Here is a 20,922-nt window from a genome sequence, read left to right on the forward strand (position 1 = left end):
AAATGAAGAGTAGTAAAGTGAAAGAGGGTAAGGGAGAGGAGGTAGACCTTCCCTTAGCGAGGAGAAAAGTTTTAGAGGCAGAAGATAAAGATGAGAAACAGCTAGAGCTGTTAAAAGGTCCAGGGTTGGACATGGATGATCTGTCTGGGTTGGCAGAACTGTTTGAAGAAGTTGAAAATGCTAGAGGTGTTCCCAATAATGAACTGCGGGCAGTCCTAGATGAAAAGGGTGCCCTTACATTGAAGAAGTCTGCTAGGTTGGCAGATGAGGTTGTTTCAGCCCGCGGGGTTGAGTTTACTCCGGAAGGGGGTTGCCCAGAGAGTAGCTGGGGTATTGAAAGCCTGAAAGAGGCCAATGTCCCGTTTAAGTGTGTCCAAGATGGGGGTGCACGTGGTACTGAACCTAGTACCGGAGCTCAGAAAAAGTCTGAGGTATTTGATTCAGTTGAAAAGGAAGGCCTTCCTTGTGGGTCAGATAGACTTGGTTCAGTGAAGAAAGGGTTAACCTTGGTAATAGTGGTAAGTGAGAGTTCCCAGGTGTTTGTGCTCGACGGTGTGTTAAAAGTTAATGCGGAAATCAAAAGAGGGGAGATAAATATTATTATTGAAGGAAACGGGAAATATGTAGTTCCCAAATCGAATGAAGAAAATTTAACACCTGCAGATCGCTTACAGGTTGAGCTGGAAGATGGCGGGGCCCTCCATGCTATTGTTATTGCAGAGTGTGGTGTGAAAAGGCAGAATCTGAAATGCTGCTTGAACAAAGAGTTCGAACTGAAAGCTAATAGCCTGAAGGGTCCTGGAGAGGATTAGTAACCTGTGTAAAATTAAAGAATTGGGTGGAAATTCAGAAGATGGTCTAAGTTTGGGACACGGTGTTGATAAAATAACTCCTATGAAAGAAGCGGGTGAGAGCTTATTTCGCCAGGGTACCCAAGCTCCCCACGTGGGAACTAATCGGAAAAGTGGCGACGGTTAATGGGGACGCCATTTTTAAATAGCAAAAGCCGGTTTTACGGGATTTCGACAAAGCACGTGAGTAATAAAGACAACCCCATGGAAGCATGCCTGTTAAGTTTGAAAGCAACAGAAAGATTAGTATTTGCCTGAACTTTTGTAGTATACACGTAAGCTAAGATCACAACCCCTCAGTTTTTGTTTGCAGAAGGAAAGAAATAAAAATAGGTGGTTATTACGTTGAAGTCTGATGCTACAAGTAAGGTACAAGATATTAAGATATTAAAGGAAGTGACACTGTAATCATTAACTGTTTAGATGCTGAATTGAATTTATAATTGTATTACTCTGTAGGGATAAGGAAAAGCTTTTGTATTGTGTTAAGATTCCAAAACCCTGTAAGACTCTGTACTATTTCATTTCACCGCTGGTGAAAATGCTTTGAAGAAAGGGGGTGTTATGAATGTACCACAGCTATGAGGGGCCAAAGGGTGCGGGGTAGCCCCCTCCTTTGCGAGAATCGCAAGATCACTATTGATTTGGGTCAGGAGACCCAGGAAATGAGAGAGAGACGTGCAGAATGTCTCATTCCTCGGCGATATAAAGCTACGGGAAACGGCCATTGTCTCTTGAAGACGAACTTGTGTATTGCAATACTGTGCTACGTGGAAGCCCTCAGGCAAAGTGGGCTGGTTGAGGGAGGGATTGCATCACCCCAAGCTGATTGACATCGGAGACCCTGTGAGTCAGGATAAAAGAGGGTCTGTGGGAACAGCCCCTCAGACGCACCAGAAGGAATGCTAGTGATCCTGTAATAGCGGAAGCCGGTGGGAGGCCACTTGCGTTCGGTTCCATTTTTCCCCGGAAACCGGTGCCCTTACCATGGAAAAACGGCTTTTAGCTAACAATGGGAAAACCAACTCCCAAAAGACTCGAAGGATTGGCATCATCCAAGAACTGGGCAAGTTTAACCCGTCTCTCTCTTAAACCCAAAACGCTGCAGCTTGAACAAACTAACAGTGACGTTTATATTTCCATCGGACAATACATTAACCCCTAGACAACGATAGAGCTATTTCTTAATGATTTTTATTATTATACCCGCGTTTTTAGATTTAATATTGATGACGTATATTATCTGTATGTTTGCATTAATCTTATTTTGTGCCCCTTTATCAATAAATACTGTTAAAAATAGTACCATCAGACTTCAACGGACCTCTCTATCTTTGCTGGTAAGTGATCCAGTTACAGGGTTCATAACACAGGTAAAAGGAACAGTGCAGCAAATGAAGCTGAACCCAGACTAAAATGAGAATCAGGTGCCTCAATTAGAGCACCCAACAGAACAAGGGAAAACCAGAAAACCTGGAATAAGGAGCAATGGACCGGACCATGAACTGGAATGCGGAGTTCATGAACCGGACCATGACAACATGTAGTAGTCATTGTGAATTGGTGGTGGAAGAAAGAAATGCTTTGAGCAGTCAAAATGGTGTCAATCAAGAAGACTCCCTGGTTTGGGATGGAGTCCAGTTTCCAGATAATTGTCAGGGTTGCAGTCATTCAGACAACAGGATCCATGGTTCTGTCACTTTGAAAGGCCCTGGGACATCAAAATTTCCAAATACATAGCTTCTGAGCTGCCTTTGTGATCACAGTCTTTATCTGATTGCTGTGTTGTGTCTGACTAGTGACGATGTTGGTGGTGGAGCCCCTGGTAAATGTACTCATATCAACTAATCCAATAACCACTGTCAAACCAAGAAAGACAAGAATACCACATGCAGGTGTTAGATCATCCTGACTTGGAAATGCATTGCTGGATGTTCATCACATTTTGGATTTCCTTACTCAATACTATGGTGGGAATATCTTCAGTAAAAGGACTACAACAGTTGAAGAAAAGAGTTCAATGTCAAACTTCTCAATCAGGAATGGGCAAATATGCTGGCCTTAACTGGAACAAGGATCCAGAAAAATACATTTAAAAGCAATAAAGTTTGCGATTGTGTGTGGGTGTAATTTTTTTTTGTCGCTTCATCTGCCATCCTTCAAATGATGCCAGGAACTTCCACATGTTGTGTATGAATAAATAAAATCAGTCGAAAGTTTATATAATTATAAACATGCATTCCATTTGGATCTACAGATGGCTGAAGTGCAAATAACATGTCAGACAAACATATTGGAAAATGCCTAATGCAGCAGACAGGTAACTGTGATCATTTTCATTAAGCCCTTAAACATCTTCCTTTCAGCACCAAGGAGAGCAGAAACTTTAAATGTCTGTTTTTCAGGCAGGACTTTGACCTGAAACATTGCCAATTCCTTCCCTTCCATAGATGTTGCTCAACCTGCTGAGTTCCAGCAGGTTGTTGGTGCTCCAGATTTATGTATATGCAGTATCTTGTATCTCTTGAGGAAGGGGGCTGACCAACCTAAAGATAGCAAGCTCATATAATATTTCCACCAGCATTCACCCTCTCAAAGCCAAGGCACAATGGGACAATTTGGGGAAATGACGAAAATAATTCATTTTAAAATAAATAAAATAAATTGGGTAGACTGAAGGGGCCATTATATTCTGACAATATATTTTCCCTTTGTATTCACTCCATTTTTCCCTTTGTGATGTTGAGAGCAATTTTTCTGAATTAGTTATAAACCTGCCATCTAACTTTAATCATTATACGCTCAGTTAATATTTATGTACTCAGGTTTCCAAGTTCATTGTGGTACAGACTATAATGTAAGAGTGAAATGAAAAAGTACTTGTCATTGTTTCATATATAATATTATTGAAGCTGTACATTATTCACAAAATCCATTAAACCTGACGGTGCTCTAGTTTGATTTGAGGAATGCTCAGAAATGATATTACTTCACATACAGTATAGATACTTTGTATCTCTGAAAAGATTTATGTTAATAGATCATTAGTATAATCAGGTTTGTTTTCTTTGTTGCACTCCTCTGTATAATTTTCTCAGATTCAGATTTATTTATTTATAACACGTGCCTCAGAACATACAGTGAAATGCATTGTTTGCATTAACAACCAACACAACCTAAGCATGTGTAATGACACTTGCAGCCCCCAAGTGTTGCCACACATTCCAGGGCCAACGTAGCATGCCCACAATGTTCAGCAGAATAGATAAGTAATAATCACAACAATAACAAAACAACAACAGCAAAACAAGCCTCCTTCCTCCCTCCTACCCACTCAAACCCATGGACAGACCTCCGACCCCAGGACAAGTCAACCCCAGGACTCCAGCCTCCTGCCTCCAGTGGCCTCACAGGCTCGCAGATATCAGGCTTCTGACTTCCCCAGTGGACCTGCAAGCTAACAGACCGAAAGCTAAGCTAATCAGTCCTCAACTTCTGGATTCGCTGATTTCAGTCCTTGACCTTCGGGCTTTGATCTTCAGCTCTGGGGCTCACCAACTCCAGGAATCAAACTCCAGACACACTGAATCACTGGCCCCATGCCTCCTGCCTACATGGACTTTCAATCTCAGGACCCATAGGTACCTTTCATCATATGTCCACATCGCTGGCCTTCAAATATGGAGTGCAGAGAGGAGGCCTAGACATAGACCCAACCTGTAATTCCCCCATATCACTATTCCTAAACCCTAACCTGACCCCTGCCTCCCCACTCAGTTTCTCAAAACCATCCCTATGAATCTAAATAAACAACTAAGTCTGAACCACAAAGTTGATGAACACTGCAGCCTGGCACCATCTTGAGGGGGACATGTGCTCTTTATAAATGTTCCTTTGAGAAAATCTGGGCAAAGCCTATAAACATGACATTTTCTCATCCTGCTGAGCATTCCATTACGTTGTCCTTTTGATCAGTAAATCCTGATTTCTTATTCTCTTTCTTTGTAGTCACTGGCTTTGTACTTCCAGCTTTTTCCCATTTTCAGTAGATATACATGGATATGGGGATCCTGGCTTTTAACAAGTCCACAACAGAGATGTTCAGGGATTGAAAGCCTGAAAAGTTGGAACTCTGAACCATTCCACGAACAATAAGTAAAGTAGAAGTTATTTTTGACAGAATCTTTGGCACAATTTTTCCAGTGAATAAAGGCAATCCGTCAGTTGATAGTCGTGGTAGTGAATGTTCAATGTTCACTTTCAGAATGATTTTCAACCTTATTAGTTCAAGAAAGTGACAGTTCTTACCTACACAAATAACAATCAGGTTTTGCCTACTTTGCTTCCCAGGAAGCTGTGATATTTGAGGGGGTAACATGTAAATATGCATTCCTTGTCCTCAGTGAGGTCTGTCAACTCCTACAAACTCAATGAAAAAAAATCTTACATAAATCTTGCAACAACACACACAAAATGCTGGTAGAACACAGCAGGCTAGGCAGCATCTATAGGGAGAAGCGCTGTCGACTTTTCGGGCCGAGACCCTTCGTCAGGACTAACTGAAAGGAAAGATAGTAAGAGATTTGAAAGTAGTGGGGGGAGGGGGAAATGAGAAATGATAGGAGAAGACCGGAGGGGGTGGGATGAAGCTAAGAGCTGGAAAGGTGATTGGCGAAAGTGATACAGAGCTGGAGAAGGGAAAGGATCATGGGACGGGAGGCCTCAGGAGAAGGAAAGGAGTGGGGGGGAGCACCAGAAGGAGATGGAGAACAGGCAAACAACTAAATATGTCAGGGATGGGGTAAGAAGGGGAGGAGGGGCATTAATGGAAGTTAGAGAAGTCAATGTTCATGCCATCAGGTTGGAGGCTACCCAAGGTGTTGTTCCTCCAACCCGAGTTTGGATTCATTTTGACAATAGAGGAGGCCATGGATAGACATATCAGAATGGGAATGGGACATGGAATTAAAATGTGTGGCCACTGGGAAATCCTGCTTTTTCTGGCGGACTTGCCAGAAGAGATTAAAGTCTTTGTCACTCTTGGCTTCCTAGTCCCAGTATTATCCTAGATTACTATTGCTGATTTACAGTTAATCCCTCAGTTTGCTACTTACAGTAACATTAGAGAAGTCTCCCCAACTCCATACTCAAGGAAGGTAAAGTTGTTCTAGCATTCTTCAACCCACAAGAGAGTGAGCACAAGCATTTTCTTGTATTGCAGGCTTCTCAAAATTGTAGGGATTTGTAGCCTCTGCTTATGTCTTTGCATATATCTCCCTAGCAAGTCACATAATGTTTTTATAGCACTAAAAGGTGGTTAATTATATATGCTAGTTTCAAAGACAATAGCTTCTCTTTTGAAATAACATGAGCAAATGCTGGAAAAGTACAGAAAGTCAGGCAGGAATATGAATCAGAGTTAATAGGGACATTTTTAGTTCCTGAGAGTAGTGATATTGTGACTGAGGACAGACAGAAAGACAGACATACTTTATTGATCCCGAGGGAAATTGTGCATTTTATGCTGTTGGGGTTGGCTGTCAAGGTGGGTTGCAGGAAGATTAAAAGTTCAATTATCTTGAAACAGGGTTCTAAACTTCCTGTAATAAGGCAGTTCTGGTTTTAACTGAAGTAAATTAGGGTGGACCATAGGCAACAACTAATCAACTCTCATCCTTTTCTAAGTATCCTAGTGGGAGCTTCATTTGCCAAAGGGTAATTGAAGTTCTACTTTTAACAGCTGTGGGCTAGATTACTTAGAGAGTGCAAGTAAGAATGGCCAAATTGCTTGCATCAGAACGAGGAGGAGGTAAATTTTCCTCTCCATGCCCTCACTCACCTTTCACAATGAATGCCCTCCAAAGAAGCCTCAGCAGTAGACATGCCTATGTTTTGAAACTTTCTCCCACATTCCAATTACGACTCGTTCCTACCTGCCACATGCTAGTATGGGGCCTGTGGCCTCAATCTGCAGCCAACCAAGAATTGGAAACATACAATATAATTCAATGGGTCTCTACATCTACTCTGGCTAATCTAATGTGTAGATTTATACCATTAACCACCACCCCGTCCCACACTTCCTTCCCGTATATAATGAAGCCAAAGGATCTCCACAAGTGTTATCTGGCTTATTGACATCTTTCCATTATTTTATAATTCAGTGTTCTGTCATGTGGAGAACTTGCTGTTGGCATCGTTTGTTTTATAATATGAACTAGTGATTGGAGACATGACGCACTGTCGCTGATCTTGGTCCAGGAAGACCAAGAAGGACGTCACTTTAACTGGAACACCACAGATGCTCTGGCACAGGCAAACATGAAGAAAGCGTGAGAATTTTTAGAAGCGTAGTTCTCTTCAAACAGACACCACCTAAGAACCCCATAGAGCCAAAGAAATGCAATTCAATAGAATTCAAAGGTCAACTGAAGGGGTAGCCAATCAGGACCAAAGCAAGCAAATGGGGCCTGTATGAACGCAAGCACTCCCAGAGAGAAACTAACAACTGTGCTCTGAGGACATCACCTCAACGAGAGATGAAACGTCTGCAAGCTGATTGCCAAGCTCGGCAAACACCACAACATCAAACGCCTCAATCCAAGCCACCAATATTCACCACCACTCTAAACATGAAGCAGTATTAACAAATTGTTTCATTAATTGCTCAGATAGCGTAATCAGTCTTGGCAGTGTGGTAAGTAGCAGAAATTATCATCTGCAGTTTCGGAGTTCTTCTTTAGAACATGCAATACAGTTCGTCAACCGTTATAAGTTTTCAGCCTACTACAGAGCCCATTTGTAGTGCACTATATTTGCATAAAAAAGCCCCACTTGCAAATGATGCAATATCATCCTCATGCATAATATAAACATACATGTGAATACTTAGCCTGCAATAATGTATATATCCATTTCCTGAAGTGTCCCTGTCCCTGGAAGTTGCTTACAAAAGTGTTCACCATCTCTACAAGATTAATCAATCTACACTACACTTTCATGCAATGAGCCTTTAAACCTTCTAGTATTTGTGCCCTTCATTTACCTCAAATGATTCTCCTTTCAGCCTCCCCTGTTCCAAAAAAAAAACCCTAGTCCATTCACTCTTCTTACATAGATAAAAATTTCAGGTTGTTGCAACATTTCTATGGACTTCCTCTGCACTATCTCCAGTCCAACAACTTTTTTCCCTGTAATCCAGTGATAAGAACTGTATGCAGTAGCCAGGCTGTTGTCTAACTTGTGCTGTATGTAATCCTAGAACAGCCTACTTGCTCTTATGCTCAATACCTCATCTGACAAAGTCAGTCATCCTACTTGTCGTTTTAACCAACTTACTGACCTGTCCTCTCAGCTTTAAGGATCTGTGGAAATCCAGTCCAAGACTTCAATGCCCCACCATACTTCTTAGCAGTATCCAGTCTCATGTGTATTAATTTGTCTTGCTGTACCTCAAGTGCATTATCTTGCACCTCTTAAAATTAACAATTATGTCCTTATATGTAACTAAGAACAATGGATAAAGTGCCACATACAAATCTACTAACAACTCTTTGAATTGAGGACTCAAGATATCTGAATGCAACACCTCAGCTTTCTGCATTACTATAAAAGTAAATAGCTTACCATGTGTCTCCATCTTTAGATCTATTGGTTAAAGTATACAGTAGTTGATGTACGGTATCTTATTGTATCCTCAAATAAAACACACACAATGTTGGAGGAACTCAGCAAGCCAGGCAGCATCTATGGAAAAGAGCACAGTCGACGTTTTGGGCCAAGACCATTCAGCAGGACTGGAGAGAAAAGATGACAGGTAGATTTAAAAGGTGGGGGGAGGGGAGGGAGAAACACAAGGTGAGAGGTGTAACCAGGAGGAGGTTGGTGAAATAAAGAGCTGGGAAGCTGATTGGTGAAAGAGATATAGGACTGGAGAAGGCAGAATCTAATAGGAGAAGACAGAAGGTCATGGAAAGAAGGAAAAGGGGCTTCCCCTCCTCAGCCATTAATGCTGCCTTCAGCTGAATCTCTCCCATTTTATGCACATCTGCTCTTACCGCATCTTCCCACCACCCTACCAGAGATAGGGCTCCTCTTGTCCTCACCTACCACCCCACCATCCGGCACGTAATTCTCCGGAACTTCCGTCATCTTCAACAGGATCGCACCACCAAGCACATCTTTCCCTCTCCCCACCCCCCCCCCCCACGCTTTCCATTTACCACAGGGATCGTCCCCTATGTGACACCCATCACCATTTGTCGCACCCCCCCCCCCCCCAATCTCCGTCCTGGTGTGTATCCTTGCAAGCGGAACAAGTGCTACACCTCTTCCATTCAGCACTCCAAACAGTCCTTCCAGGTGAGGTGACACCACCTTTGAGTCTGCTGGGGTCATCTGTTGTATCTGCTGCTCCCAATGTGGCCTCCTCTATATTGGTGAGGCCCGATGTAGATTGGAAGACCACTTCACTGAGCGTCTGTCAGAAGAAGTGGGATCTCCCGGTGGCCACCCATTTTAATTTCACTTCTCATTCTCATTCTGATACGTCCATCCAGGTCTCCTTCTACTGTCACGATGAGGCCACACCTTATATTCTGTCTGGGTAGCCTCCAACCTGATGGCAGGAACATCAATTCCTTAAACTTCTGGTAATGCTCCACTTCACCACTCCCCATCCCCTTTTTCCTCTCTCACCTCATCTCCTTGCCTGCCCATCACCTCTCTCTGGTGCTCCTCCCCATTTTTCTTTCTTCCATGGCATTCTGTCATCTCCTATTAGGTTCTGCCTTCTCCAGCCCTGTATCTCTTTCACCAATCAACTTCCCAGCTCTTTACTTTACCCCCTCCTGGTTACACCTATCACCTTGTGTTTCTCTCTCCCCTCCCCCTACCTTTTCAATCTACTCTTCATCTTTTTTTCTCCAGTCCTGCTGAAGGGTCTCAGCCCGAAACATCGACTGTACTTTTTTCCGTAGATGTTGCCTGGCCTGCTGAGTTCCTCCAGCATTTGTGTGTGTTGCTCGGTTTTCCAGCATCTGTAGATTTTCTCTTGTTTGTATCCTCACATACTTATAGGTGGAACTGGTATGCAGATTACCTAAAAAAACAAAATCTGTCAGTTTCTATATTTCATTAGACTCTGCCAGAAGGATATACAAGTCATTTCAGCACAGTGATTAACCATATGGTTGACTATGCCTATAAGAGATATCAATAACTTTTATCAATCTGTGGAGAATAACTTACTCTTGTTTAATCCTTTCAATCACTATAAACTGACCATGCATAATCCCAGCTATTTTAACTATTTATTTGCTCTAATACACTCCTTCCTCAGCTTATATTGCACCTTGAAATAAATAGAGATAGGGGAGATGGGATAACTTGCAAGATCTATATCAATGACACTTAGATCCACGCTGATGAGATCCAGATCTCCCTTTTCATTTCTTTTCTCACCCACTCCATTGTCACTATCCTTAATGTTTGCATTCATTCTTGAAATTAGTACAATTTTCCTAACTAATAGGTGGGAAGGCTGAAGGATTGATGTCTGCCTCTGTCACAAGCACCATATTAATCCCAACTATTTTTCAGAAATCCAAAACGTTGAATCCGATTGTTCAACATCTCAAAGCTCTGGTACATCCTGAGCTGAAACTCTGACTTCATATCCTCCCCTTCACAAAGATGACGTACTTATATTAGTATACATTGCCCCTCTCCAACTTGTCTGAATTATCTGTTGCTGAGTTCTGATCCATATCTTGCTAGCTTTGGACTTCACCAAACTACTTTCATGATTGTTTTTTTCATATTTTATCTTCTGTAAATTGCCGTTCATTCAGTGTCATGTCCAGCTCACTTGTGACTTCAGTTCTTACTTATCTTAATTAGGTTAAGATCTTGATACACTTCCAATAAAAGCTCTTCACATGTTGGTTAAATCCCTTTATAGCATTTTCCTGGTAACTTTTCCCAGCTTGTATCCCCTCACTTTTTCTAGCATCCTAACCTCATATTCACATAACTTCTTATTAATTTAGGAATAATTATTACCCCTCAATCATCCAGCATTTGAACCGGGGGGATAACTTCACTTGCCCTATCACTGAACTGTTCCCATATGCTATGAACTCATTTTCAAGGTCACATCTTATGTTTTCTATTTTTATTGATGATTTATTTATATACTTATTAATGTTGATTTTCTTTTCTATTTCCACAGTTCATTGTCCTTTCCACTTGGTTGTTTGTTCCTCCTGTTGCGTGTTGTGTTTCATTGATTCTATTACATTTCTTGGATTTACTAGGTATGCCTGCAAGTAAACAAATTTCAGGGTTGTATATGGTGATAGATACTGTATGTACTTCAGTAATAAATTTACTTCCTATTTTGTACCTCCCCTTCCTTTTGTCTTCACCCTGCTATTTACAGGCCCCATCTTCAGCTTTTTCGGACCCACACATAAGAATTCTTTCTATAAACCTCTCTACCTCTTCACTTCCTTTCTCTCTTGGAGACACATTTCGAATCACATGCACTTTGGCAAGATCCCACATGAGAGGTTAGTCAAGCAGGTTCAGTCACTTGGCGTTCAGGATGAGGTAGTAAATTGGACTTGATATTGGCTCCATGGGAGAAACCAGAGAGTGGACTTAGATGGTTGTGTCATGGTTCCAACCATTTTCTCCTAATTCTCTTTGATTGTGCCACGGTTCCGACCATTAATTCCCCATTTTCTCCTAATTTTTTTTGATAGTGGCACACCTGGTTTTCATCAAGATCTGCAGTATAAGAACCCTGGCTTTGCCCCCAATAGTTGCCAAATTTTTGGTTTTGTCAGTGTGATAATTTAATGTTTCCCGGCCGCTTCAGATTGTGTGTTCTAAGTTTTGCTTCAGTACCGATATTTACCTGTGAAACTCTGTCTCTCCGTGTCCAGGTAAGGATTCCAAGTTTACTCCAGTACCGAGGTTTACCTGTGTAACTCTGTCTCTCCGTGTCCAGGTAAGGATTCCAAGTTTACTCCAGTACCGAGGTTTACCTGTGTAACTCAGTCTCTCCGTGTCCAGGTAAGGATTCCAAGTTTACTCCAGTACCGAGGTTTACCTGTGTAACTCAGTCTCTCCGTGTCCAGGTAAGGATTCCAAGTTTACTCTAGTACCGAGTGTGTAACTCAGTCTCTCTGTGCTAAGAAAAGTTTTGTCTGCCGCTTCCCTTTCTACGCTCCGTGTCAAGATAAGTTCTGCCTGCCTCCTGCTTTCCTGCACTCCCTCCTGTTTGTGATTCAACGCTCACGCCCACGTCAGCATCCTAACTCAATCTCAGTGCCCGTGTCCTGTGTTTCGGTTTGCCTTGTTCGTTGCAACAGGTTGCCTCTCTGACTGGAGGCCTGTGATTAGGGTGGTGCTACAGAGGTCAGTACTGGGTCTGTTGTTTGTCATCTGTATCAACAATCTGGATGATAATATGGTAAACTGGATCAGCAAATTGGGCGTAATAGATAGCGAAAAAGGTTATCAAATCTCGCAGTGGGATCTGGACCAGATGGAAAAATGGCAGATGGAATTTAATACAGCCAAGTATGAGGAGTCCAGGGTAGGACTTACACAGTGAGCTGTAGGGAACTGGGGAGTGCAGTAGAACAGAGGTATATGAGAATACAGATCAATTCCTTGAAAGAGGTGTCATAAGTTGATAGGATCATAAAGCAAACTTTTGGCACATTGGCCTTCATAAAGCAAAGTATTGAGTACAGGAGTTGGGCTGTTGAAGTTTTTTTGAGACATTGTGGGCCGAATGGCCTTTTCTGTGCTGTACTGTTCTATGTTCCATGTTCCATGTTCTACATTGCTGAGACCTAATTTGGAGTGTTGTGTGTAGTTTTGTTCACCTACCTACAGGAAAGCAATCTAAGATTGAAAGAGTACAGAGGAAATTTAAAAGGATGTTACCAGGGCTTGAGGATCTGGGTTATAGGGAAAGATTGAACATTGGAATTGAGCTCTTAATTCCAACGCTTTGAGCTGTAATAGTCACGTGCTAACCGCTGAGTTATCATGACAATCATTTTTGTACTTAATACCTCATCTGTTATAAATCCCTATATGTGCTTTTAAACCCAATATTTTGAAATCATCAATGTCTAGGATGATTGTAATGGGCTTTGTTCAGTATCAAATAGCTGTGAGAAATTTTAATGTCTGTGGGTAGAAATGGGAGAGATTTCTTGACTAGCATAATTTTTCATGACTTATCTACAGAATTAAGGATATCATTGGTGAGGCCAGTATTTAATGATGGGAGCCAAATGCCTTCTTGAAGTGCCAAGTTTCTTAGAGGAGGTTCTTTCCTGGTACATAGAACATAGAACATAAAACATTACTCACAGTACAGGCCCATCGGCCCACGACGTTGTCCTGACCTTTTAACCTACTCTAAGATCAGTCCAACCCTTTCTTCTTACGTAGCCCTCCATTTTCGGTCATCCATGCTCCATGTCTGAGAGCTCCACAATGTCTACTCAGCTCTAAGCTGAACTAAGCCTGAGGCAATGTCCAGCTCCAGGTGCTCTGGGTTTCGCAACAGTGAACTCTCTTTTGTCCTAGATACTATTTGCTTACTATTGTTTGCATGGTTTTTCCCCTCTCTTTGCACATTGGGAGTTTGATGGTCCTCTTTTCTTTATGAGGTCTTCTGGATTTCTTTGTTTTGAGGCTGCCTGTAAGGAGATGAATCTCCAGATTGTATAATGCATACATACTTTGATAATAAGTTTAATTCAAACTTTGGAAACGTCTCTTAAAGGAGGAGTTCTCTAATGTATCTGCCTCTACCACCACCCCTGGCAGGACATTGCATGCACCCAGAACTTACCTCTGACATCCCCCCAGTTATCAAAGGCACTGATGGAAAGTGAGCTGGCACATTATGACAACATTATCTGGAAATGATCAGTATTGGTGTCAAGGCAAGTCTCATATAACATATGGAAAAGCCAAAATAATGGTTGACAATAATTTCATGAACATTACGTAGATATGTCCGTCCTACATCCTAAATCATAACCCTATTCATAACTTTTTAGGTTTGCCAGTGCCCTGTAACTCTATAGGGGACCTTCCCTTCATCACCCCCCCCCCCCCACAGAGACTGTAACTGGGCCTTCCAGTAGAGTACATTTGAATCTCATATTCCACCCGCTATTGTTAGATTGGACATATTTGTGTCTGCTTTTTTTTCCCTAGCTGCTAACACTTTTAAATGACTCATGATAGAACTAACAGGTCTCCTCATCTCTTGATAAAGTTCTCTTCTTATTTGGCCTTGCATTTCCTCCCTGTCCTCTTTCATTCTCCTCCTCCTTCCTCTTTACCACCACCTCATGCTTTCTCCTCCCTCCACTGGCTTCATTCACTTCTCCTCCTCCCTTCCTCTCACCCCTCGCCGCACTTCTCTCCTCAGGATCAGATCTTGAACAGAAGCGTATATGATTCATGTGTTTAGTCATGGCTAACTAAGTTCAAATTCGCAGCACTAAACCAACATCACTAGATAATAAAATTAGGGCTGTGCTCTGTGAAATGTTTCATCTTGCTGGCAAGTTTATGAAACAAATCCATCATCATTAAGGATGCAGTACAATTTCTGTTTTCACTTCTGTTCTGCTGTGACATTTATCTGACAGAAAAAATGCGCTCCTCAGTTTAATGACATCATTTTGTATAATGATACCCATATAACTGGCTGAATGGGACAAGGGCATCGACATCTTGCACTTCATCCCACCAGGAAGTCATGTGCAGTTGCAATTACTGTTAATTATATGTGGCAAGTCGCTGCCCTGCTGTGTCTCTAAGAAGAATTAGGGATATTTGTAGTTTGTGCATGTCAAAAACATTATGTAGCTGGAAAGAAAATACAAAGGAAGGTCAGTGAATTCTAACTGTAGCAGACAAAAGTTTAGATTGCCTTGTACCCAGCAGAGCTCCAAATGTCGAAGGCAGATTTATCTTTAAATGGATAAAAATAGGAGGCCAATGTGTGCCCATGTGCTTTCAGGTGTAAAATCATAGTCTAGGGCATCTGAATGGGTCAATAATTATCATTTAAATTACATTCCAGTTCTTAAATTTAAGAATAAGGCCAGATGTCTGCAATATACATAGGACAAGAGCTCTTTTAAATATATAAAAAAAGCTTTAAAAAACATTATTGTCATTTAACTCTAACACAAATGATGTCATAAAGGAAACCATGGCTAAAGTGAATGGTCTAGTGGCCTCATCACGGGACTGTGTAGCAAATCAGGAACTGAAGCATGAAAGTCAACACCATCTATGGCCATGAGCACATCAGGAACAGTACTGTACAATATTAATTTTAGTTTCTGTTCAGCTGTGATGTTTGCTTGGCACATTAGGAAGCACGGCTGAGATATCTGGGTTGGTGGATTATTCACATGTTCAGTATTAGCAATTAAAAGATTCAGGGCATTATGAAGCCAATGGCTTCCCAGAGGAGACTGCTATTTTCAGCCTCTGGGCTAAAGTGTTAGCTGATGGATATATTTCCAAAGGTTTCAAATGAGCAACAAGGTGTTTTTTATAGAGTCATGCAGTCAGAGAAAGATTCGATGCTGTTGCACCATCAATAATTCTCCGAGAAGTGAGGTGAGATATTGGCTTTTATTGACTGGAAGAAAGAACAAGCAGTAATTGACCACCATACTACATCCTGGAGACTGAGGGGTGGGCTCAGGCCTCAATCGCCTTTATACCGGGGTCTGTGGGAGGAGCCACAGGAGCAGTCAGTGGGGTGGGGTGTGTCCAGACAGGTATATGTAGTTCACCACATTCACCCCCCCCCTTTTGTTCTTTGTTTTAAAAGAGAGTCCCCATGGGGCAAAGTTTCTTACAAATATATTTACAGGTTAAGTCTATCAGGTGGTTGAATCTGTCGCTGCGATCTACAGAGCACCGGCTGTGATTGCACAGGTGCCGGCGGTGATTGCACCAGAGACGGTGGTTGTGCTGGTTCCGGCCTAACTGGAAGTGTCAGCCCACTAGGCGTCAGTGATCCCTCATGCGTGTGCCTGGTATATGTGCGTGCGAGATGCCCGGTATAGGAGTGTCGTGAGGAGTCTATGTAGGGCTCGGTGTGCACGGTGTCACCTCGGGTACAGGGTTCATAGTTACCGTGGAGTGTTCGGGGTAGTGGTCTGTTGCTCCTGCGGGCGCCAGGTCTCAGACGGAGACCGTGTCCTCCCGCCCATCAAGTAAGACCACGTAGGCATACTGGGGGTTCGCATGTAGAAGGTGAACACTCTCGACCAGCGGGGAGTATTTATTGCTCCTCACATGTCTCCGGAGCAGCACTGGCCCTGGGGATGTCAGCCAAGCTGGAAGGATGGTCCCAGTGACAGACTTCCTGGGAAAAGAGAATAGGCGCTCGTAAGGGGTGGCATTGGTGGACGTACATAACAGAGAGTGGATAGAGTGGAGTGCCTCAGGGAGGACCTCCTGCCATCGAGAGACCGGCAACCCTTTCAACTTTAGGGCTAAAAGTGTGGCCTTCCACACCGTGGCATTCTCCCCCTCCACCTGTCCATTTCCCCGGGGATTATAGCTCTTGGTCCGACTAGTAGCAATGCCCCTAGCTAGCAGGTACTGGCGCAGCTCATCACTCATAAAGGAGGACCCTCTATCACTGTGGATATAGCAGGGATATCTGAATAGAGTGAAGAGCTGGCGCAGGGCTTTTATGATGGATGTGGCAGTGTGTCGGGGCAGGGGATGGCAAAGGGGAACCACGAGTACTTGTCGATAATATTGAGAAAATAGACATTGCAGTCGGTGGAGGGAAGGGGGCCCTTAAAGTCAACACTCAGTCGCTCAAAGGGGCGGGTGGCCTTGATAAGTTGCGCCATTTCAGGACATTAGAAGTGCAGTTTGCACTCAGCGCAGACTTGACAGTCCCTGGTCATCGTCCTGATGTCCTCAAGGAAGTATGGCAGATTCCGGGCTTTCACGAAATAGTGAAATCCAGTGACCCCAGGTGGCAAAGATGTGCATGGAGGGCGTATAGCTGGTTGAGCTGTGTGCTGGCACACGCTCCCCGGGATAGGGCATCAGGGGGCTCATTGAGCCTTCCAGGCCGATACAGGATATCATAGTCGTAGGTGGAGAGTTCTATTCTCCACCGCAAAATTTTGTCATTTTTGATTTTGCCCCGCTGTTGGTTGCTGAACATGAACGCAACAGAGCACTGGTCGGTCAGCAAGGTGAACCTTTTGCCGGCGTGATAGTGCCTCCAGTGCCTAATAGCTTCTACAATGGCCGGGGCTTCTTTCTCCACTGCGGAGTGCCGAATTTCAGGGCCTTGAAGGGTACGAGAAAAGAATGCTACTGGGCTGCCTGCCTGATTGAGGGTATCAGCCAGCGCGAAATCGGAGGCGTCACTCTCTACTTGGACACATTGGGTGTAATAGGTAAAGAAGCCTACGCACCGTCTGAGGGCTTTGAGGGAGGTAGGAAAAGGGAGTTCTAACAAGGGGCGCATAAGGTCGGGATCAGGGCCAATGACCCCGTTCTCCACGACAGAACCAAGGATAGCCAGCCGGGTGGTTCCGAACACACACTTGTCCCTGTTATAAGTATGGTTCAGGGCTTTGGTCACTTGGAAAAATCATTGGAGGTTGGTGTTGTGATCCGGCCTGTCGTGACCACAGATGGTGATGTTATCCAGATAGGGAAATGTGGCCTTCAGTTGGCACTGGTCCACCATCTGGTCCATTTCCCTCTGGAAGACAGAGACACCATTTGTGACACCGAAGGGGACGCGCAGGAAGTGATAGAGCCTGCCGCCCGCCTCGAAGGCAGTGTAGGGGCGGTCCTCTGGGTGGATGGAGAGCTGGTGGTAAGCGGATTTCAGATCTATGGTCCAGTACACCTTGTACTGAGCAATCTGGTTGACCATATCCGCGATGCGGGGTGGCGGGTACACGTCAAGCTGCGTGAACCTATTGATGGTCTGCCTATAGTCCAACACCATCCTATTTTTCTGCCCGGTCCGAACAACAACCACCTGGGCCCTCCAAGGACTTGTGCTTGGCTCAGTGATCCCCTCCCTGAGCAGCCGCTGCACCTCTGACTGAATGAAGGCCCTGTCCCCCGTGCTGTACCTCCTGCTTTTAGTTGCTACAGGTTTACAGTCGGGGGTCAGGTTGGCAAACAGCGGTGGGGGAGGGATCTTGCGGGTGGAGAGGCTGCAAGTGGTGTCAGTAGCGCAGCTGTCGGCATGGTGCTGGGTGGGATGTGTGGGTGGGTGTGTGTGTGGTCAGTAGCGGGGTATATGACGAAGTCCCACAAAACTGAGGATTTCTGACAGTGATTGTGGGTGGAGCCCGTCATACGCCATTGTCACACTTTTCAAGTGGCTCTGGAAGTCGAGCCCCAATAGCACAGGCGCGTACAGTTGAGGCATGACCAGTAACGCAAAGTCCCGATAATCTGTGCCCTGCACCACCAATGTCGCTACACAACCCACCCCGATGTCTGTGGAATACAACCCAGAAGCCATGGTGACCCTCCGGCTTACTGGCCGGGTCACGAGTCCACAGCGTTGCACTGTGTCCGGATCAATAAAACTCTCAGTTCTGACCATGTCAAGCAGGCAGCTAGTCCTGTGCCCCTCCACCAGGATGTCCATCATTGACCTTGCAAGCTGGTGTGGGGCGCTTTGGTCAAGGGTTACAGAAGCCAGAGTTGAACTGCCGTCTTGGTGTCCGGTAAGCAACGGTGGGTCGGGGGCGGGGCGTGTTGGCGCCGACAAAGATGGCCGCCCCCATCCGGGCATGCAAGATGGCGGCCCCCATGTCTCGCTCGAGGCGGGCAGGCAAGATGGTGGCCCCCATGCCTCACACGCAGTGCTGCCCGACCCTGCTCGTGGTTCAGACTTACAGACCTTGGCAAAATGGCCCTTCTTCCCGCAGCTGGAGCAGGTAGCTTCTCGGGCCGGGCAGCATTTTCGGGGGTGCTTTTCGAGTTTGCAGAAGTAACACTGCGCGGACTTGTGACTGGCAGCAGCTGTGGTCGGGTTTGGGGAGTCCATGGACTCGTGACTGGCAGCAGTGTTGGTGAATTCGCTCGCGGGAACCGGTGGCAGCGGGGTCTGAGGTGTCCACGGAACCGGCGAGGGCTCACACGGCTGGACTACGTCAGCATTGTGCAGAGCAGACTCCAGCATGTTGGCCATCTCGATCGCCGAGCGTGAGGTAAGATCGGCATTTTCCAGCAGCCGCTGGCACACATACACTGACCTGATCCCGTAATGAAGGCGTCTTGTACTAGCAGCTCCAAATGCTGCTCCGCTGTCAGACCTTTGCAGTCGCAAGTTCGCACAAGTGTCTGTAGGGCTCTGAGAAACACGGCGCTCGACTTGCTGGGTCACTGTCGCCGCGTCGCTAAGCGATGTCTTGCGTAGATGGTGTTCACCGGCCGCAGGTACTGTCTTTTAAGGGCGTCCAGTGCCCCTTGGTAGGTCGGTAGGTCCCTGATAAGGGAGAATACTTCCAGACTTGCTCTAGATAATAATATTTTGTACTTCATGGCAGGCTCAGTCACCGGAATCGGTTCCAAGTATGATTGGAAGCATGCAAGCCAGAGTTCAAAGCCAAGAGCTGCTTCGGAGTCTTGCGGATCAAGGTCTAATTTTTCCGGACGTAAAATGCTGTCCATGTTTTAAAACTTCCAGTCAATAAAATTGATGCACCATCAATAACTCTCTGAGACGTGAGGCGAGATATTGGCTTTTATTGACTGGAAGAAAGAACAAGCAGCAATTGACCACCATGCTACATCCTGGAGACTAAGGACAGGGCTCAGGCCTCAATCACCTTTATACCGGGGACTGTGGGAGGAGCCACACGAGCAGTCAGCGGGGGGGGCGTGTCCAGACCAGTATATGTAGTTCACCACAAATGCGCAAACTGATCTGCACATTCATTTACACCTCATTAATACCATCTTTTTATTTTTCTACATTCTCAGCAAGATATTCCAGATGTCTTCACCAGCATACTATTGTGGCCAATTAGCAAGTCTTTGAGATATCGGAGGAAACTCAAGCACTTGGGTGGAAGTTATGTGGTCTCAGCCTAATTACCTCCATTGCTCTTGCAGAACGTGCAATCTCCACACAGACAGCAGCCAAGGTAAGGACTGAATCTGGGTTTACCAGCTGCACCACCCTGCCACCTATGAGTGCAGTACTGTGGAGGTAAAGACCATGACCATCCCTTCCATACCCATAAGAACAGAAGATCTCAAAAGCAGCACAGACTCAGTCTCTCCTGTCATCATGGTCAGTGAATGAAATTACATTAAACAAGAGGGAAATGGAAGCTATGACAGTTAACCCTTCATCAATCTGACTATTTTTCAAGGTACCATGGTCCTCAGAACATGTTCACGTAATAAATATTCAAAAGACAGAATTCCTTATGGCAAAATACGTACATAAATGCCAAATAATTTTCTTTATGAGATTATCTTTTAATGCTTTAATCTTAGAGTACAAAGATTTCCCACTCACTAAATCAGAAAGATGGCTGCCTTTCCTGCCTGTCCACCTGCAATAGCGGCTATTTTTCTCAGGAATAACTCTATTTAGATACAGTTCAAGTCCACCTACATGTGATTGTCTCTAACTAAAGTAACATCTGGAATGGAGGCTGTGGCAGGGACAATAATTTAACCAGCTGTACCAGCTGTTCAAAAGTTTCCTTATAGCTGGAGTTAGTGCCAGTGAGACTGTGGTCTATAATGAAAGACCCACTATTACAATAACGAGCATGGGTGAGGATCTGAATTCTAACACAAAAGCTCGGATCAGACCCAGCTGATATCCTGGATAGAATCCCTAGTCCTTGACTGTGGGCCTTGTTCAAAGTTCAAAATTCAAAATTTAAAGCATATTTATTATGAAAGTATTCTATATACTATATAAAACTTAGAGATTCATTTTTTTACAGGCAGCTGCAAAACAAAGAAACCTGATAGAATC

This window comes from Hypanus sabinus, chromosome 3 (assembly GCF_030144855.1).
Source record: "Hypanus sabinus isolate sHypSab1 chromosome 3, sHypSab1.hap1, whole genome shotgun sequence".
Classification (NCBI taxonomy): domain Eukaryota; kingdom Metazoa; phylum Chordata; class Chondrichthyes; order Myliobatiformes; family Dasyatidae; genus Hypanus; species Hypanus sabinus.